The sequence below is a fragment of the Leucopleurus acutus genome (assembly GCF_964270905.1).
Source record: "Leucopleurus acutus genome assembly, chromosome: X".
Classification (NCBI taxonomy): Eukaryota; Metazoa; Chordata; class Mammalia; order Artiodactyla; family Delphinidae; genus Leucopleurus; species Leucopleurus acutus.
In genome coordinates, this window is record NC_139148.1 from 97,269,655 (window position 1) to 97,292,185 (window position 22,531).

The 22,531-nt window shown below is 39.9% G+C and overlaps 1 pseudogene across 1 annotated transcript in view; it reads right to left on the bottom strand.

Moving 5' to 3' along the window:
- Positions 1–351: 351 nt before the first annotated feature.
- The window catches only part of LOC309978619 (OCIA domain-containing protein 1-like), a 52,671-nt pseudogene continuing 30,491 nt past the window's right edge, over positions 352–22,531 (bottom strand). Inside the window, exon 2 of the transcript in view lies at positions 352–1,050. The product of the transcript in view is annotated as an OCIA domain-containing protein 1-like (transcript). The remainder of the gene's footprint in view (positions 1,051–22,531) is intronic.

Here is a 22,531-nt window from a genome sequence, read left to right on the forward strand (position 1 = left end):
TGCAGGTATCATTTATTTCCAGATACAGTGATTCTAGAGCATTGCACTCACTTGATAGTTTTATAACAGTATCCTTGCCCTGTAACTTAAAACAATTTCACAAACTGTGTACAATCATGGTATACTACCATCATTCAGAGAGTTTCCCCAAATGAATATATTCACACAATATTACATTAAAATTTAAGTTTTTAGAACATCATCTTCATAAGCCAAACCACAAAAACCCAGGTTCTAGTTTTAAATGTGTTTATGAAGACTGCTGCTGAGCTCAAAGCATGCAGATGTTCATGACCACCTAGATGACGCTGGATATTGAAACTTCTTCAGTAGGTCCAATGATGCAATTTTTCACTCATCCCAGGTATCTCCATATTTGTTTACTTTGACTTGGGCAATATGATCAGTAATACCAGTGGGAGTAGATTCATTCATAGAAGCACTGAATGGAGTTGGCTCATAATGAGGAAGCATCTCTTTTTCTGTGTTGTCTGCTGCTGGGGTTGTCACAAAAGATAAATGACCCCTCATGTTTGAGTCATATTTTGACTTCTGAGAATAGTGCCCAGTTGGTGAAGATCATCATGCCTGTCCTGATCATAAAGTTTCTCCAAGAGGGGAATTCTCAAGATTCTTTAACTTCTCTTGGCAAGTTTTCACATAGGAAAGCTTTCCAGCAAAGTATCCCATGATGCAAGCAAATCTGTTTAGGGATGGAACCATATTTGGGATGACCTGAAAGGATTCATCTGGACCAGAAGCTTTCATCATTGCCTTCTGCAAAGACTCTTCTTTCTTCCTCTGTTGGAATGTAATCAGCCCTTATGTGGGGAATTGGTCTTGGAACTTCTGCATTTGTCTCTTGAAAATCAGCCCTCCCATTCGTCTTTCCTCCAAATGACACCAGTGGGTGAGAGCACAGCAAACCTTGGTGACCAGGGGCAGAAGGCCCAGAGGGGACCCGAGAGGGCTCAGTGGGGATGGGAGGGCAGGAGACACGCAGGACCACAGCGGAGTTGGGGGGTGGGGAGCAGTCAATGACACGACCGCCTAGAAGTCACCCAGATACAGGCTCAAAATGACCATGACCCGGAAGCACTGGTGATGTATGGGAGGAAATCGCTTTGGATAGTATTAACAATATTAATTCTTCCAATCCGTGAACATGGGATATCCTTCCATTTATATGTATCATCTTTCATTTCCTTCATCAGTGTCTTATAGTTTTTGAAGTATAGGTCTTTTACCTCCTTGGCTAAGTTTATTGCTAGGTATTTTATTCTTTTTGATGGGATTGTAAATGGGATTGTTTTCTTGCATTTTCTTTCTGATAGTTTATTATTAGTGTATAGAGTACCTTGCAACTTTACTGAATTCATTTATTAATTCTAATAGTTTTTTGGTGGAGACTTTATAGCTTTATATATATATCACATTACTTTTAGGGTAGGTTTAGTATATTTATCTTTCCTTCAATTCTGAATGATAACCTTGCTGTGTAGAGTAACTTAGGTTGTAGGCTTTTTCTTTTCAGTGCTTTAAATATATATGACACTACATTCTGGCCTGCAAAATTTCTACTGAACAGTCATCTGATAACCTTATCGGGGGGTGTTCCCTTATATGTGAGTCTTTGTTTTTCTCTTGCTGCCTTTAAAATTCTCTTTATCTTTAACTTTTGCCATTTTAATGATGATATATCTTGGTGTGGGTCTCTTTTGGTTCATCTTGTTTGAGACTCACTGTGTCTCCTGTACCTAGATATCTGGTTCAAGAAGTTTTCAGCCATAATTTCATCAAATACATTTTCTACCCCTTTCACTCTTCTCCTTCTGGGACCCCTATAATGCAAATGTTAGTACACTTTATGTTGTCTCAGAGATTTCTTAAACTATTCTCATTTTTTCAAAATTTGTTTTTCTTTTTGCCCTTCTGATTGGGTGATTTCCACTATTCTATCCTTCATATCACACATGTTTTATTCTGTATCATCTAATCTTCTGTTAATTCCCTCTTGTGTATTTTTCTTTTCAGTTATTGTATTCTTCAGCTCTGACAGTTTCTTTTTTATATTTTCTAGCTCTTTGTTAAAATTCTCACTGTGAGCATCTACTTAGCATTCTTCTTTTTTTTTTAATTTTTGGCTGCGTTGGGTCTTTGTTGCTGCATGCAGGCTTTCTCTAGTTGGCATGAACAGGGGCTGTTCTTCGTTGTGGTGCATGGGCTTCTTATTGCGGAGCACGGGCTGTAGGCGCATGGACTTCAGTAGCTGTGGCACACAGGCTCAGTAGTTGTGGCACATGGGCTTAGTTGCTCCATGGCATGTAGGATGTTCCCAGACCAGAGCTTGAACCCATGTCCCCTGCATTGACAGGCAGATTCTTAACCACTGTGCTACCAGGGAAGTCCCTATTTAGCATTCTTATTACTACTGTTTTGAACTCTTTATCTGGCTAATCTGGGCTGCCCAATATATAGCTTGAATCTCTTGCTCTGCAGGGAGGAGCCTTGAGTCCGTGATATCCCCTTCCTCTTCTGGGTCCCCCACTAGGGGTGTGGGCCCCGACCAGATCACTTCTCCCTTCCTACCAGACTCCATGTGGATCTTTCTTCACAGCCTTGGCTTAGAAAAGACAGCCTGCTAGCCAGGTCTATTTCAGCGAGAGTCACTCTACACATAATTGTAATCTTCATGTGTTTGTGAGGGGAGGTGAGCCCAGCATCCTCCTATTCTTTCATCTTGATCTTGAAGTCTACATGGTCTATTCTGGACTCTTAATTCTATTCCATTGATTTGTATGTTAGCTCTTATGCCAGTGACATGCTGTATTGATTACTGTAGATTTGTAGGGAGTTTTGAAATCAGAAGTGTGAGTCCTCTAACTTTGTTCTTCCTTTTCAAGATTGTTTTGGCTATTTAGGACCCCTTGCAAATCCACATGAACTTGAGAATTGGCTTTTCCATTTCTGCAAAAAAAAAAAAAAAGGCTGCTGGAGTTTTGATAGAGATTGCACTGAATCTGTATATCCCGTTAAGGCAGAACTGACATATTAACAATCTTAAATCTTGTAAACCATGAACACAGAATGTATAGGATGTCTTCCCATTTATTGAGGTTTCTTTTAATTTCTTTCAGCATTTTTAAAAAAAGTTTTCAGTATATGTCTTTCACCTCCTTGGGTAAATTTATTCCTGGATATTTTATTCCCTTGACCAATATGGTAAATGGAGTTATTTAAATAATTTCCTTTTTGGATTCTTCATTGTTGGTGTATGTCGATTTTGCATCCTGACATTTTGCTTAATTTCTTTATTAGCTTTTCTGCATCAATTGAGATGATGATGTGGTTTTTCTCCTGCTTTCTTTTAAGTTATGTTTACACTGATGGATTTTCTTGTGTTGAACCATTCTTGCATTTCTGGGATAAATCCCACCTGGTCATGGTATATAATCCTTTTAATATGCTGTGTATTCAATTGGCTAGTATTTTGGTGAGGATATTTGAATGTATATTCATAAGATATATTCTGTAGTTTTCTTGTGATGTCTTTATCAGAGTAATGCTGGCCTCATACAATGAGTTAGGGAGCTTTCTCCTATTTTTTTTTTTTGAGAAGTTTGAATTAGTGTTAATTACTCTCTAAATGTTTGGCAGAGTTCACCAGTGAAGCCATCAGGTCCTGAATTTTTCTTTGCTGAGATGTTTTGCTTTATTACAAATTCAATATATTTACTGTTCAGAATTTCTATTTCTTCTTCAGTCAGTTTTGGTAATTTGTAAGTTCCTAGGAATTTGTCCATTTCATCCAGGTCATTTTATTTGCTGTGATATAGTTGTTCATGGCATTCTCTAATAATCCTTGTTATTTCCGTAAGGTTGGTAGTAATGTTCCCATTTTCATTTCTGATTTTAGTTCTTTGTATTATTTCAATTTTTTCTTTGTCAGTCTACCTAAAGGTTTGTCAATATTGTTCTTCTTTTCAAAGAACCAACTTTTGGGCTCTTTGATTCTGTTATTTTTCTGTTCTCTATTTTGTTTTTCTCTACTCTAATCATTATTATTTCCTTTTCTCTGCCAGATAGGCATTTACTTTGCTCTTATTTCTCTAGTTCTTTAAGGCATAAATTTATGTTATTGATTTGAGGTTTTTCTTTTTTTTTAATGTAGGAGCTTAGAACTATGATTTTCTCTCTTAACAATAGATTCCCTCAGAGGTGGTTTCTGTCTACTTCTTTTCTCCTGTGAATGGGCCATACTTTCCTGTTTCTTTGTGTATGCTGTAACTTTTTGTTGAAAATTGGACATTGAATATTATAATGTTATGCATCTCTAGAAACCAAATTATACCCCTTCTCTAGGATTTGCTCTTTTTGACTGTGGAAGGCTGTAGTTGTCCATTTGTTTAATTACTTTTCCAAACTATTTTTTGCAAAGACTGTATTCCTTGTCATGTGTGTTCAGTGAAGTCTCTGTTCCTTCAGTTAGTGTTCAACTAATGTTTTGACAGAGATTTCCTTTAACTCCAGAATACACACACATAGGGGCACACACCCCGATAGTTAAAAAAGCCAAAAATCTACCTTTCCCAGTCTTTGAAGATTGGCTCTATGCTGGGACACTCTTTCAAAACTTAGCTAGACTGTTTATAACTCTGGCTTAGCCTTCACTTCCTGCTTACACTGAGCTCAGAGATGAGCCAGAGGTGAAAACTTAGGGTCTTCTTAGGTCTTTTCTGAACATGTGTCCCACTCTGGGAATGTGTATGGCTTTCTAGATTCCCCAGTGTACATGGGTGCTTTTGAATGTCCTACTTTCCAAAAAAATCTCTCTCCCCAAATATCCTTTCAGACTTTAGGCAGTCTATTGTTTGTCAGACTACAATCTTTTGCCCCAGGTTGTGTGCAGGGTTTTCATTTGCCTTACAGTGTTTTGGGGCAAAGTCCACCATTTTACTGTCCTGAGTGATTTCTGAGTTAGGTGAAACAGAGATGAGTGCCTTGCATCAGTCCTTTCAGGAAGCCCATAGACAGTTTAGAACAGATAAACATAATAAGTCTCAGATAAGGTCTGCTCTGCTCCCTCTAGAACCAGGGATTAGGGTCTCACACAAGAAATGGGAGTTGCTGTCTTCAAAACCACTGCTGAGCTAGGGAGGGGGTGGAGCAAGGGCAGTAAAAATGCCACATAACTTTCTTACCATATGGAAGTTGATTTTTTCCCTTGATTCAGTGCATTCTTGGTTTCTGTAAATCTTTGACTGTTTTCCAGATTTCTGACAACGTTGATTATGACTTTCTGCTGGTTTTCAATGTTTCTGAGAAGGGACAGGAGTTTGGAGCTGCCTACCCTGACAATTTGCTGATGTCACTCTCACCAGCAAAGTTTTAACTGGGTCACTGAATCCAGGGCTTGTCCTGGAATCTTGGCTTAAGACACTTCTCTCCAGAGAGCCTTAAAAAGAACCCTGACCTCTGTATGTCTTCCCCACATAGGACTTCTTGCTTAGACTTAGGCCTAGTGGATACCCATGGGCATTTGAATGTTGATGGGTGGTAGGAAAAGATTCCCACCATGCTATGTAATACCTCTGGTATCTAGGTTTACCTTAGTGGTCCTTTTCTCTCAGTCCATACTTACCACTTTCTGCAGTTCACCTACCTGTCCTAGTCTGGACTCCTTAATACTGAAGGCTGAGATCCCTCAAAGGCTACTACTCCTGTTGCTTCTCTAATTCCCCTCCCCACCCCTGCCACCAAAGTCTAAATAAAGAAAAAAAAAAGAATCAGATTTGCTTTATCTGGCTTGCCCTGGCTACTTCCTCTGGAATCTGACCTTTTTACTTACTGGGAAATTCATGCCAACTTTCTTTTGCCATCTTGACTTTATCATTTTTTCCCCTAAATCTTTCCTGAAGTATTGCCCTCCCTTAGAGGTACTTTTTTAGTCATGATAGTAGCTCTTAGAATTCAGCCATACAATTTCCTCTCCATCTCAATTCTCTCTCCCTCTGCTCTGGGCCCATTATTCTCACCCTTTTCCAAAATCTCTGAACTATACCTTACAAATACAGGTAGCTTCCATTTCTTTGGCATTTTCAGAAATGTATGTTGTGGACCTGTCAGATAAATTGTCAAAGCTGCAGTTGCTGCAGGCAAAATGGAAACTAAGTACTGAGTATACAGATGAGTAATCATACTAATTGCCTTGCAATCTAATTGGATGAACATTCTACTGCAAAGATGCATTGTGGGTAATTTGCTTTTACTTTGGAGGGGGGGTATCTATATTTGCACCAGAATTTTTATTGGAAATTTACTGCTAATATAAGAATGAGGGCACTTTATGACTCCTTAAAAGCGTACAAAATATGCAATTAAAAATAAAGATCCCCCTTTCTTTCCAAGAGTTGTAAAACTTGGCAAAAATAGGAACATGTATTTTTCCACTGCAAAAAGGAGCGTAAGATGCAAAATCATCATCTTTCACCAAGAGGTGACCAAGGCTGTAAAAGATAAGGTCAGAATGATATAGAGTGAAACCACAACACATGGAACTCTTAAAAAAGGATCTTTCTGGATGGTAGAGTTTTCTGGAGTTCAAAAGTTACTCTTTGCATCGCAATGACTTTAAGGTAATCATTTTGGATAAAACGTTTTCTAACGTGTATTGCACACTTCCTTGCCTCCTTAAGCAGAATATACTGAATATAATTTCATCTTTTCTCTATGACTCAGGGTGCATGCTATGATTTTCATCTTCTCACTGTGCTGTGTCCAGTGATACCCTCAGGGCCTATTACAGGCTATAAGAATATTTGCTCCAACACTAAATGTTCCCAGACTGCAGAGAATTATTTTGTCAGCTTTTTCCTAGTTTTTTTTCCTCTCTGTCCCCTTGCTCTAAGTATTCTCTTGTCTTTGTTTGAACATCCACTGTCTAGCATTTGACATGACGTTCCTAATCTTTGGTAGCACCGGAGATATCCAAACTTGGTTAGAATTATACGAAAAATACAGGTGTATAGATTCTGAATCAAATCCTGTCTAGGTTCGCCTTAAGGGAAGCACACATATTAAAATGCATGGATATGATGCAGATATCCTCTTTGTTTTGTTCCTGGTTCTTAGCTGCGTTATAGGTAAGTGATGTTGCTGAGGTTGTAAGGTGAGGTTGGGAAAGGTGAAGGGTCACTTTTTACAGTAACATTCAAGTTACTACAAAGCCAGGAGGTAGTTGACAGTGTGCTTCCCATTGCACTCCACTGTTCTAAAATGATACCCCTATTATTGCACCTTTCAGAGAAATATATTAAAGCCATAGCTGAGGTCCATAATTTAAGCATATCATTGGGTTGTACCTCATTCCCACAACCTCAGTTTCTGATCTCACGAACACCTTATACCTAATGCCCAAGACTCTGAAGGCTTTAACCCATGGGTCCTGCAGATGCAGGAGTTAAGGTAGACAGCAAGGGTCAGGGTAGAGCCCCTTTTATTGTTTACTTTTGCATGAAAAGACACAGTTCTGGTTTGATCACATCCATAGACTTGAACATTGCAACAGAGATGATTTCTAACTCGGCAACTCCTCTTTGGGAGATTGGATGAAGAATAACTGTGATAGGAGTTTTCACTTATGTTTGTAGTGAAAAAGACATGTGCAGATCCTTTTGACAAAGCCAAGGGGCTTGTTCAGTTCTTTTATCTATCCCAAAGCTGCAGGGAGCCTCTGTTACTGTCGCGCAGAGCTTAAAATCAACTGGAAAAAACAGGGACAGTGAAAACAGCAGATCTGTGCTGAATCACATTCGGTAAGGAGCATTCAGATGTTAGTAAGTCCTGTGTCTGCCACTTAATTGGATCAGTGATTTATTTTATCCCAACCTCTAGACCCAAATCATTTTTTATGAAAAATAAAAATAGCCCAATGTGACCTTGCCATTCACCTGAGTCCTGAGTATCTTGGAGGGAAGGCAGGCACAGGCAAGGTTTTCACTGATGTATCTGCTCATACCCTGCTTCCCTAATTACAATCCTTTATGGGGGACCAGATGGCCATTAATTAAAGAGGTTCTCCAAATAAGAGACCCCAATGTACAGAACCTTCTTGTGCTCTACATCTAGCAGATGCTCAGTCTAGCTAGCCTCAGTTATAGAATCCAGGGTTATAGGGTACTTCCTTTTGGGTAGGAGATACAGAACACAGAGATGGCCCAGAAAGGAGGGCACATCACATAAATAAATCCTAATTACCCAGTGGGGCATCCACTGAGGAACCGTCAGCACCCAGCTCTTTTGTATGTCTTCCGATGTAATGAGAATTCATATGTATTGATATGTACACACATGATCCTGAGGCAAAGTTGGTTCCCCAGTTTCCTTCTAAATCATCAAAGGAAGCTTAATTTACATTCAGTGTGACAACTGTGCTAAATGTTACTTTAAAAAATCAGTTTCAGCTAATTCACAACTTCTTTATTAGCTAGACTCTTTGATGAACTAGAACAATCCATTTCCAGACTCTGACAGATAATTCTATTTTCATTAGGTAGATGGCTAGTTAAGATCAGACACTTAAAGAACAAACTGATAAATATTCCTTTCACACATGGAAAAGTTCAATGATATCAGTCGGTTGGAATGTGACCCTTTCTTGCCTTGTCCAGACATACTTTTGGGAGATCAACTGATATGCAATGAGGAGAAGGATAATGGGGGATTACTGACATTATTAGTCTGTTTGTGCACAGCTGGAAAAAGCTATGATATATACTCTGGTAACAGAAAAAGAATGTATATGGTGACAAGAGACTTGGTTCCAGGCCCAGCTCTTCCATCAAATACCCACATGACCCACAACTCAGTTTACGTACTGCAAAATTATGATGTCTACCCTTATATATCTCACAGGTTTATGAGAAGATCTTAGTTTGGGCTTCCCAAGCTAAACAAGGATTCAAGTATAAGTAGTTTGTTTGAGAATAGAAGAATGGGGCGGTGAAACAAGGAAGGGAAGAAAGCAGAAATTAAAGGTAGCATTATCAAACTAGCTACCACAGAGAGTGACTAAGGCTTCAGCCTTGAGGGGAAAGTCTGGGAGGCAGTGTAAGACATCTGCTTCAGAGTGATCCCACCTGAGGGGTGAGGCGACACCGACTCCTGTCAGTCTTTGGTTGAGGGCTGTTAACACCTCGGTACGTCCTACCTGACACACAGGTTGGTAAAGTGGGCTTCACTATCCAGAGAAAATCCTCAGTGAAAGAAATGCAGGTGCTGGCAGTAGGGAGTTGGGGTAGGGTAGCATGCTCTGAAGTGGTAAGAGTAAAGAAGTGTAGGCATGATAGCATCTGCTACCTTTGGTACAAGGGTATAAGTGAATGTATTTTTTTAACATCTTTATTGGGGTATAATTGCTTTACAATGGTGTGTTAGTTTCTGCTTTATAACAAAGTGAATCAGTTATACATATGTTCCCATATCTCTTCCCTCTTGCGTCTCCCTCCCTCCCACCCTCCCTATCCCACCCTCCAGGTGGTCACAAAGCACCGAGCTGATCTCCCTGTGCTATGCAGCTGCTTCCCACTAGCTATCTATTTTACGTTTAGTAGTGTATATATGTCCATGCCACTCTCTCACTTCGTCCCAGTTTACCCTTCCCCCTCACCGTGTCCTCAAGTCCGTTCTCTACATCTGCATCTTTAAGTGAATGTATTTTGTATTAATAAAATTTCTTAGTAATTATAAGCGTTAGAGTTCTAGGTACCTGCTAATACCCATGAAAGTGATGACAAAAAGCCATATGGCTGGAAAAAATGGAAATGATTGTAATCATAACTTCTGTCGAACACTTACTATATGTCAGATATCATGACATGTTTTAAATACGTTGATTCATTTAATCCTCTTTATGAGCTAAATATTGTTATTATCTCTATCTTATAAGACTGAAGTTCAGACAGCTGACATAACTCACTCAAGGTCACAGAGCTATTAAACTGCAGATCTGGGATTTGAACCCTGGCAGTCAAACTATGAAGTCCATACTCTTTTTTTCTTTTTAACAAATTTATTTATTTTCACTTTTGGCTGTGTTGTGTCTTCTTTGCTGTGCATGGGCTTTCTCTAGTTGTGGCGAGCGGGGGCTACTCTTCGCTGCGGTGCGCAGGCTTCTCATTGCGGTGGCTTCTCTTGTTGTGGAGCGTGGGCTCTAGGCGCACAGGCTTCAGTAGTTGTGGCACGCCAGCTCAGTAGTTGTGGCTTGCAGGCGCTAGAGCGCAGGCTCAGTAGTTGTGGTGCAGGGGCTTAGTTGCTCTGGGGCATGAGGGGTCTTCCCCGACCAGGGCTCGAACCCGTGTCCCCTGCATTGGCAGGCGGATTCTTTTTTTTTTTTCATCTTTATTGGAGTATAATTGCTTTACAATGGTGTGTTAGTTTCTGCTTTATAACAAAGTGAATCAGTTATACATATACATATGTTCCCATATCTCTTCCCTCTTGCGTCTCCCTCCCTCTCACCCTCCCTGTCCCACCCCTCTATGTGGTCACAAAGCACCGAGCTGATCTCCCTGTGCTTTGCGGCTGCTTCCCACTAGCTATCTATTTTACATTTGGTAGTGTATATATGTCCATGCCACTCTCTCGCTTTGTCACAGCTTACCCTTCTCCCTCCCCATATCCTCAAGTCCATTCTCCAGTAGGTCTGTGTCTTTATTCCTGCCTTACGCCTAGGTTCTTCATGACATTTTTTTCTTAAATTCCATATATATGTTAGCATACGGTATTTGTCTTTCTCTTTCTGACTTACTTCACTCTGTATGACAGACTCTAGGTTGGCAGGCGGATTCTTAACCACTGCGCCACCAAGGGAAGCCCCTGAAGTCCGTACTCTTAAAAGACTATATCCTACCTACAACCCTTGGGATAAGGGGCAGAGCAGCCTCTCTGGTGACATTTAAGATACCGTTTCCTTTAATTTTTCATTTATAACCAACTGCCTCAGCTGGTAAAGAGGATTTAAGATATCTTGCTGACGTTTTGTTTGCTGGTTTCTGGACCAGTGCCTTGAATATGACAGGAACCTCTGAGCTATTTTTTACAGGTTACATTGCATAGAGCTCTGTAAAGGGAAAGAAATCAACTTGTTTTATGAACATGGCTCTCCTTACTGCAAGAAGATATTTTATAGCTTGACTCTTTCTCTAGTTCTCAATGGTCCTAGGCAAGCTGACCGATTTGGAAAACACTTTTTGTTTCACCTGTCACTTTATGGACAGTGGGGTGATTACATAAATACAATCAAATAAACTAAGCTTAATTTGCATGTCTCAATCCACTCAGGAGAAGCAGCATGGGGAAACCAGAGTGTTAAGGATTAGAAAATAATTCTCTATGTGCAGCCTATGATGAAGCTGACAGATGCTCACTGAAGGTATGACAAGTGCATATCTTATCTTAAAATTGTCTTCTGCAAGGACTTTGGTATAAGCCTTCTTACTGCTGCCCATGAAATGACAGTGTTGCAGTCAAGTTTCCCAAACGATGTGACAGCCATTAAATGCATGATCCATGGGAGGGGAAGGTAAATGGCATTGAACATTTGGAGGAACAGTAGAAGGTGCCGCATTGGGCCTGGGTACTCTGATGTTATTGATGGGCTGTGCTCAGTTGCTCCAAGAGGTTAAGAATACTGTTCCTTTAACTCTCTTCCCCACCTGAAACAGCATCTTCAGTTGTCTCTTCTGTGCATGTATCTATCATCCTCTGAGACTAACCATACCAAACAGAACTCACCATCCTCCAACTCTTTTTGGGCTGCTGTTAGTGCTTTCTTCTCCTTGGCTCAAGGTCACGGTCCCTCCTTTTTCTCCTCTTCTCATGGATTGACTCTCTTCAATTCCCCACACCTGGCTTCTTCTCTGTAACTAATCCTAATTGCAGACCTTCTCTGACTTAAGCCTTCATTCTTACTTCAAGAGCCCAGTCTGCATACTGAGACAGCGAAAAGTATTATAAGCCAAACATCTTTTCTAAACTCTCTGCCTTTAAGACCATACATGATATAACTTGGCTATATTTCTCCATCCTGATTTCTCCTTTATCCAGGCAAGTCCCTATTCTGACCTGCAATCCTACCAGGTTCTAACCTCTCTGCCTTTGTGAGCCTTATTCATTCCACCTGAACTATTCTTGCCTCTTGTATCAATACACGCTCATGTAAAACCTATCCAACTTTTAAGTTCTTCTCCATGAGACCTGCCTGTCTATCATAATCCACGATGCTTCATACTATCTGCAATCACTCTTTTCAATAGGTACTTATGTATACATTATATTTATATTATAGATACGCTTCATTTACGAATCTCATCTCAAGTGAATTGTAAACCTCCTGAAACAGGAACTGTAGCTTACATTTCTCCTGAGTTCTCACAATTCCTAGCAGAGTGGCAAGTCTAGACAGCCTCACCATTAAGGTTGGTGAGAACCTGGATGTTGTTTACTACAATGTGCCAGTATATCTGTGATGCAGCCATTGAATATTTCTTTATAAAAAACACTTAAATGTGTGGGGTTTTTGATTTGTTGTTTTGGTGTGACCTTAAGTTTGTATCACTTAGCTTGGAAAAAAAAAGAGACCCCATCTGTGGCAGAAGGTAATACGTGGATGTTGCCCGTAGTTAGAGATTTGCTAAGGAAACTCATCACATGTAAATTTTAAGTTACACTAAGCCAGAGGTTAGTTACCATTGGAAATATCTGCTAGGAGGACGGATGTTGTTGTCTTCCATAGACTGAATATTTGTGTCCCTCCAAATATTGAAACCTAATGCCCAATGTGACAATATTAGGAGGTGGGGAGTTTGGGAAATCATTAGGTCATGACAGTGAAACCCTCATGAATGGGATTAGTGTTCTTATAAAGGAGACCCCATAGAGCTCTCTAGCCCCTTCTGCTAATGTCTGTGGATGTTTTGTTGGATGCCTGTGAGCCAGGAAGTAGATCTTCACTAGACTCAGGATCTGCTGATGCCTTGATCTTGGACTTACTGGCCTACAGAACTGTGAAAAATAAATGTCTGTGTATAAGCTACCCATCTATGGTATTTTGTTATAGCAGCCCTAACAGACTAAAACAGTACATTTTTAGGACTAGATTGAAAATTTACCTCATTCTTATAGTAAGAAAAGCTATGGGGCTCTATGCTTTCAGTAATAACACATTGTTGTTTGATTTTCTGCTGAGAAGCAGAAAAGATAGAGATAGGAAACTCAAAAGGAGAAACTGTCTTGCCTACTCTTTTCTCATTCGAGAAGTTCTTTCCCTGAAATCTTAGAAAGTGCAAAAGAATAAAAGCTGTTTCCACCTGAGAAAAAGAGCCCGTAACTCTTTTATTGGTAAGGCAAAGAGAAATCCTGAAGCCCTGTACTAGTCAGGAAGGAAATTTGATTTAAAAATAAAGATTTAGAGTGAAGTAAAGTGGAAAATTCTAATTATGTCTGAGAATAAGACCAAGATTTAGTTAAACTGTAGTTGATAACAGGGATTATTCCAAAAGACAAAAAAGTATATATATAGATATACTTCATTTTCTTTAAATGATTTTATGCCTGATCTTTAAGCATATCTGAACATACTACTTAAAATAAAATAGACCAGCAAAGTGTAATATTTTTTCTAAAATGTAAAGTCCTAGAAATCCACAATTTTTGTTGTAGTCTAAGGTAAGCATACCTAACAGTTTAAATTTGATCATTCAAACCACTTACCCAAGGGTCTTACTGCCACCTGTTGTTCATGAATCTAAATTACATGAAAAGTGCCTGAAGGGTATTTGAGTCTCTTGAGGGTTGAACTACATGTAAAGTGACATTGGCCATCTATATTGACATCTCAGTAGCTATGGGTCATAACTTTATAAGAGATCTGGATATGTAATTCTCAAATGAGATAATATTTAGACGAGACAATTGTGGTAAGAGGATGAAGGCTTAGATTTTATCCAGCTTGGGAAAATCACTTCTCAAACCTCAGTTTCCTCATCTATAAAATGAAATGACGATAATGCCCTTCCGTACAGAGGTGTTGTGAGAATCCAACTGGAGACTATTGTGTGAGAAAGTTTTATAAAACTGTATATAGCATATGCCTACTCAGTGCTGCCTATGTGTAATGGTGAATAGCAGGTGAAACAGAATGTTGTCATGGGCTCAATGAATATTAAAAGGCTACAGTTTGCCTTCTCATGCTGGATTGTCTCCTTTTGTTTCCCTTGTGCTGTTCCAATATCTTGGGAGACTCTATGTGTTTGCCTACCCCTAAACCTCTCAGCATGATATGAGATTTTTTCCAGAATCCTCCCTAACCTAGAAACTCCACCTAATCCCTCATGATTATACAGAGTCCACAGGGCCTTTCACTATGTTTTCTGGAGGAAGGGGAAACAGGTCTCTATCCTTCCAGGCCATAGTTAATTAAAAAGAGGAGTTAGAAGCCCTGGGTTCTTGCCCCACCGCTACCAGTCTCTCACCATTGCAACCTCTTAGAAGTGATTGATTTAACTTCTTTATGCCAGTATTTCCTCATCTATAAAATGGAAATAATAATTTTTACCTGCTTCACAAGGGTGGTAGGCTGATAATAGCCCTCCCCCCTCCAAAAAATATCCATACCCTAAACTCTGGAACTTATGAATGTTACCTTATATGGCCAAAAACCAGGGGAAAAAAAACCAACAAAACACCACCACCAACAAAAAAAAAAGAGTCAGATGTGATCAAATTAAGGATTCGAAGAAATTATCCTGGATTATTTGGCCCTAAATATAATCATACATATCCTTATAAGAGGAAGATTTAATAATACACACAGAAAAGGAAGAGGTAATGTGACCACAGAGGCAGAGATTAAAGTGATGTGGTTAAAAGTCAAGGGATTCTGGCAGCTTCCAGAAGCTGGGAGAGTCAAGGAATAGAAGATTCTCCCCTAGACCCTCTAGAGGAAGTGTAACCCTGTCAACACCTCGATTTCAGCCCAGTGATTTTGATTTCAGACTTCTGGTCTCCAGAGCTGAGAGAGAATAAATTTATGTTGTTTTAAACCACCAAGTATGTGGTAATTTGTTATAGCAGCCACAGTAAACTAAAATAGGGAGTATGAAGATTAAAAGCTCCTGGTGCATAGAAAACAACCAATGAATGTTGAACTGAATTCAAATAAAGTGACAGATGTGGAAAACACGAAGTGCTATACATCTGTAAAGGGTAGTCATCATAATTTGATTTTGGGTCCCCTAAATGTTGGCCCTCAGGAATTCATATTTAGTGAGTGAAGACGTTGCTCCAATGATGCTGGGTTGTTTAAAATCAATGGAGGCAGTTGAGAAAATATAGGTAGAAGGCAGTTAACTATCCAAATTATTGATGTGAACCCTGGAGTGGTGTCCTGTGTATTTAGACTCATCTGATCCATTAGGTTTGGAAAATATAGTCTGTGTGGTCTCCCAAGAGTTAATGTCCAGGATCTCTAACTGCTCTAATTTCTAGGGCAGTGGTTCTCAGTTGGAGGTGATTTTTTGCACCCCGCCCCCCCGGCCCCGCTCAGAGAACATTGGTAATATCACAATATATTTTTGGTTGTCACAATTTTGGTGGGGGAAGCTACTGGCATCTAGTGGCTGGGGGCCAAGGATGGCTAAACATCTTACAATGTACAGGACAGTCCTCTACAACAAATACTTATCTGGCCTGAAACATTAAGAGTGCCGAGGTTGAGAAATCCTGCTCTGGGGGGAGAGAAAACTAGTAGCAGCCTAACTCATTCCCTCTGTTTTATTTCTTCTGGGTTAGAAAAGAGGAATTTTAAAACAGTTTGTTCAGGACTTCCCTGGTGGTGCAGTGGTTGGGAGTCCGCCTGCCAATGCAGGGGACACAGGTTCAAGCCCTGGTCCGGGAAGATCCCACATGCCGTGGAGCAACTAAGCCCGTGCGCCACAACTACTGAGCCTGCACTCTAGAGCCAGCGAGCCACAACTACTGAGCCCACGTGCCACAGCTGCTAAAGCCCATGCACCTGGAGCCCGTGCTCCACAACGAGAGAAGCCACCGTAAGGAGAGGCCTGCACACCACAACGAAGAGTGGCCCCCGCTTGCCACAACTAGAGGAGGACCATGTGTAGCAATGAAGACCCAACGCAGCCAAAAATAAATAAATAAATTTATTTAAAAAATACAGTTTGTTCAAGGCTGTGGGATTTGGTGAGATAGTGAGCCCATCAGACCCCTTCTCTGGATGGCTTTGCTTCTCTGGACGGTTTACAGTCAGAAGAAGGAGAAGTTTTGGAGCTCTTTGCAAAGCTCTTAGTGCAAGGAGCAGTTCTTCTGGGAAGAGGAGCTGAGCCAGAGCTTGGTATTTCCCTCCATACCAGGGCTTGGATCAGTAGCTTAATTCCTGACGGCCTGCAGGTGATCATGCTCTCACAGTCACCAGGGCCCCCATATATTATTTAGAATCAGCATGTTTGTTTATGTTCCTAGACAAAATGGATCTGGCAGTCCTGTTGCACTGCAGTAAAAGGTTAGAGCTTACATAAGCCAGATAAAGGCAAAGTCAAGGTGACTCTATTTTATGTATCACATTAACATAGAACTGTAAATCCTCGGGGCACACTTCAGGAATCCAAGGAAGTCGTGGCTATCTGCCTAGAAAAGGGAAAAGATGCATGCAATTTAGAGAAATAACGTAGATAACGAGAACTGTGTAGAGCCTTGGCATCTCTCCCATCTGGAGTTTACCTCTGTTGTGGAGCAATCTGTAAAGGAACTGCGGCAGGACCAAGTTGGATGGACCAACTGTGTCCACTTCTCTCTTTCTGCTTTTGGTTCCCCTATACTAACCAGAAGGTACTTATATTATCATTGCTCCATTTTTCCTGATCTTCGAGAGTTCAAAAGTGCAAGCTAGGTCTTTCCTTGGGTATCCAACCCACTTTGACAATGAATTGCTCCATTAGACAATTAGCTTTGTGAGGGCAGGGACCCTTGTCTTACTTCTTTATTGAATCTTCAGTACCTAGCATGGTGTCTGGTGCATAGTAGGTAATACAACAAATATTTGTTGGATAGATGGATGAATGAACTCTCAAGTTTTTTTGTTTTTTTTTTTCCTTTCTGCAACTGAGGCCCATATTCTCTGATTTGCATCTTTGGTGGAGTGATTGGCCAGATGACCTATATCCATTCACAAATATCTGTTGAGTGTCTCCTTGAAAGTGTGTTTTAAACTTAATCATACATCAGAATCTTGTGGCGGGCTTGTTAAAACACAGATTGCTGGGTCCCAGCCCCAGAGTTTCTGATTTACTTGGTCTTGGCTTGAGAATTTATATTTCTAACAAGTTCCCAGGTGATGCCAGTGTACTCTAAAGTTTCCAGAGGTGGGGAGATACTTTGAGAACCACTGCCCCTAGGTTTATGGTATGGTTATGTGTAGCTGATCCGATCTGGTCACAGCTGAGAACACAATGCTATTGATTAGCTCTTCTGGTGGAGAGGAAACAGCATGAAGTAAAAATAAATGTTCAACCTTACAAATAATGTTTTAAATGCTAACTAAAAAATAATGAGCCCCCTGGCCCAAGCAGATTGGTAAAGAAAAAGGAGACTATTCAATATAAGCAAGAGAGTGGGTACTTCATACTTTACTTGGGGGAATCTACTTTGGCGCAGCCTTCTCCTCATTGGCTATTTTCTTTCTTATCCTTCAGATCTGAGCTTAATTGCCCCTTCCTTAGAGAAGTCTTCTATGCTTGCCTGATCCCAAGAAAGATTTTTCTTTTCCTTCATAGTGTTTGATGTTATAAATCCCTATAAGTATTTATTAATGTTTTTACTGGTTTAATGCCCCCTGTCCCTACTATACTATCAATCCCTGGAAGATTGGGTCCATATCTATTTTGTTCATTGCTCTACCTCTAGCACCTAGCACTATGTCTGGCACCTAGTAGGACCTCACTTCCTCAATTAATATCTGTTGCTCAGTGCTGTTTGTAGTTGAGGAACATTGTAAACAATTTAAATGGCCAGCAATAGGTAGGTGGTTAAAAGCATAAGGTACATCCAGTCAGTGGAGTGTTTAGCATCCACTAAATATATTATAGAAATTTATCTGTTGACATGTAATGATGCCAAGAAATATGGGGGATGATAAAAGCAGGTTTCAAAACAGCAATCTGGCATCATTTGGAGAAAAGAAAGATTTCTCTTTGACTCTAAGATGCCATGACTGTAAGACACATCATCTATATGATAACCCTAACCATGTTCATGAGGGAGGCACTACCACATCAACTGTGAACATCCATTGGGAGATAGGGCCAAAGTCTGGAAACATTAGCGTGTGAAATGTCTCGACCTGCTTTTGAGTCCTGTCTCTGCTGAGTAACCTTGGAAGATACACATAATCTTGCTCTTTTTCATTTGTAAAATGGAGATGGTCATACCTACCTCAATTGTTCAGAAATGGCATGGTGCATGTGAAAGTTCTTTGCAACTGTGAACTGCTCTTCAAATGTGAATTGTTATTATTCGTGCACATTCAGCAGCCACATTTCATCTTGCTTAAATAGTGCCAGGTACCAAGGGATTGCCTAGTATTAATGTCATTCTTGAGTGCTTTTTCTGATTTGAGTTAGAAATTATGCCTTTTTTTGTATGGTGTGTAATCTATAAAAATATCAAATCACTATGTTGTATACTAGCAAATAATATATTATTCATGTTATAAAAAAAGAAAAAAGAATAAATACCATAAAAAGGAAAAAAGAATAAATTAAAAAAAGAAAAATAAGAAATAGAAAAAGAATAAATGCCATACAAGGAATCTTGAAAAAACAAAACAAAAAGAAATTATGCCTTTTGATGCCCCCTAATCCCTGCAAAAATCTATCTGGAAGCACCACCAACTGAAGGGGTCACCAGAGCAGGAACTGAGAGAGAGAGAGCATATGTTATGGGCTAAAAAATATTTTTAATTGTGAATATAGCATTATTGGGGACCGAAGTATAAGTGTACAAAGAGGTTGTCTGGATATATGACTTGGTTTAGCGATTCAGATCATTCCAAAAGAACTTGAGATGCTGTGGGCACAACGGTCAAATAAATTGAACAAAAGAAAAAGGAAAATGCCATATATTTTACTACTAGAGTACTCAGAAATTCACAACATATATTCGAACATTAAAGGCTATGAGAAGTCCTGCAGTAAAGGTGCCTGTTTATGTTTGTTTATTCCAGCATTTTCCAGACAAATTTGACTTTTTCCCCCTTTTAACACTTGTTAACATTCTAGATGAACACATGCTGGGCAATATTGCCTTAGGTGATTATCCCAGGAATAACTGGTCTCCCGTTAATGATAGGATGTAAAAGAAACAAAGTAACAATTAATGCCCTGGCTCCGACTCTCATGAGTGGCAATATTGGTTTTATGAAAGCAAAAACAAATGACTGGGTCTGAGCAAATGTATGTGTGTGAATTGAGGCAGAGGGAGAACAAGGACCGTGTGTGGGTTTGTACATATTACTGAAAAATCTCTGGAATTAGCAGGGGCATTGATAAGAACATATAGTTCAGATATTTATATTGATACATGCAAAAACTGAGACCAGAGAGGAAAAGTCACTCGCTTGAGACCAACATATATCCCACCTACCACCTACCACTTTAGTTTTTCCTACTATGCCATATTGCTTTCTGATGTTCCCAGGTAGAGAAGAAAAGGGTTACAAAAGAGTGGAAGAAACATTATTTTTCCGTGTTTAACAGTACTTTGTAGGGTAAAAAAGAGTTTGTCATTTGCTACTTGAGTTTCATAGAGCCCCCATTAGGGAGCAAGACAGGGGTTACTCTGTACAAGTTCCTAAGTGGGTCAAAAATCTGAATAGGTGAACTGACTTGCCTAAGAGCCCATGGTTAGTAACAGGCCTAGGACTAGGACCCAAGTGGGCTGCTTATTCTGTTTGCCACCTCAGCACATATACCCCATATCCATTCTCTGCCCTGCTCTGTGCATTTAGAGACTAACTCCAGCAGAATATATAGCGTAGGTCCTTTGCTGGCTGGTTTCCGGTTGGGATCAGCCAATGGGAGGTTGCTGCAGAATACTTAAAGGTGGGAAGAGATAGAGCTCAGGATATTCCTTCTCTGCTTCTTCTCTATTTGGTGCCATGACTCCAGCTTCTGGCAGGCAGCTCCCCCTTCAAGTTTCTAGTACTATTTCCTCCTCTTATTTCTTCACCTTTAGGGGTGACAGTGGAGTTCTGGTGTTGCTAGTCTCTGGGTACCTCATCATCCCTTTATCCACTCTCTTTATTAGAATTTCTCTGAATATCTGGGGTGAATTCTGTTTCCTGCTGAGACCCTGTCTGACACAGTGTGTCGTGTCAACTCAACATCCACTGTTTTTCCCCTCCACCTTCTGCCTCAGTAACATGGGAGCAGGGACTAGAGATATTTTCCAAAGCAATATTCATGTGCTCCAAAGATGATAGAAATAGACACAGAAACTGAACACTCAGGAGAAAGTATGCTTTTGCATTGCCCCACCTGATCTTGGAGCCAGTTTTGCCAGGGAAGCATTTTTTAAAAAATTGTGGCTAAATACATGTAACATAAAATTTACCATATTAACCTTTTTAGATGTACAGTTCAGTAGTGTTAAGTACATTAACCTTGGTATGCAGCCGATCTCCAGAACTCTTTTCATCTTGTAAAATCAAAACTCTATACCCATTAAACAATTCCCCATTTTCCCCTCCCCCAGCCCCTGGCAACCACCACCATTTTAGTGTCCCCATGAATTTGACCACTCTAGGTACCTCTTATAACTGGAATCATACCATATTTGTCCTTTTGTATCTGACTCATTTCATTTAGCATAATGCCCTCAAGGTTCTTCAATGTTGTAGTATGTGTCAGAGTTTCCTTTTTTTTTTTAAGGCTGAATAATATTCCACTGTATGTATATATCACATTTTGTTTACACATTTATCTGTTGATGGACACTTGGGTTGTTTCTACCTTTTGGCTGTTATGAGTAATGTTGCTATGAACATGGATGAAAAAATATCTTTTCAATACCTTGCTTTCAATTCTTTTGGTAATATACCCAGAAGTGGACTTGCTGGGTCATATGGTAATTCTATTTTTAATTTTTTGAGGAACCTGCATATTGTTTTCCATAGTGGCTGCACCATTTTGTATTCCCACCAACATTTCACAAGGATTCCAGTTTCTCCACATCCTTTGCAATACTTGTTATGTATGTATGTATTTATTTGATAATAGCCATCCTACTGGGTGTGAGGTGGTAACTCATGGTGGTTTTGATTAACTTTTCTCTAATAATTAGTGATGTTGTGCATCTTTGCATGTGCTTGTTGGTCATTTGTTTATCTTTAGAGAAATGTCTATTCAAGTTGTTTGCCCAATTTTTTTTTTTTTTTTGCGGTACGCGGGCCTCTCACTGTTGTGGCCTCTCCTGTTGCGGAGCACAGGCTCCGGATGCGCAGGCTCAGCAGTCATGGCTCACGGGCCCAGCCGCTCCGCGGCATGCGGGATCCTCCCAGACCGGGGCACGAACCCCTGTCCCCTGCATCGGCAGGCGGACTCTCAACCACTGCGCCACCAGGGAAGCCGTGCCCAATTTTTAATAGGACTGTTAGTTTATTTTTATTATTGAGTTGTAGGAGCTCTGTATTTATTCTGTATATTAATCCCCTAACAGGTATATTACTTGCAGATATTCTCTCCCATTCTGTAGGTTGCCTTTTCACTGTTGATTGCATCTTTTAGATGCATAGAAGTTTTAAATTTTGATGTAATCCAGTTTATCTCTACTTTTGTTGCTTGTGCTCTTGGTGTCATATCCAAGTAATCATTGCCAAATCCAATGTCATGAAGTTTTCTATGTTTTTTTCTAAGAGTTTTATAATTTTAACTCTTACATGTTTAGGTCTTTGATCCATTTTAAGTTAATTTTTGTATGTAGCATAAGGTAAAGTTTCAATTTCATTTTTTGCATGTTGATATTGAGTTTTCTCAGTGCCACTTGTTGAAAGACTGTCCTTTCCCCATTGAATGGTCTTGACAGCCTTGTCAGAAATCATTTGAGCATATATATGAAGGTTTATCTTTGGGCTTTCTATTCTATTCAACTGGTTTATGTCTTTCTTTATGTGCCAGAGAAACTTTTATGGAGAGCTCTAAATAATTGTTATTTTTTTAGTATGGTGCTGGCTCCCCTCACCCTTTGAGTTATGGGGTGGGGTAGCAGCAACTGAGTCAGGGGAGGAATCAGGTGGTAATACCAGGGAATGTGAAGAAAACCTGTTAGCTAATGGCAACATTAACAGTAGTGTACTCAAGCAGAAAGCAGTCTAACTGGAGAAACAAAATGGGCAACTTTACAAAGGAGCTCACTCATGGGTACAAATCCTTTAATGGTTCAAATTCCAGAAGCTGACATTTAA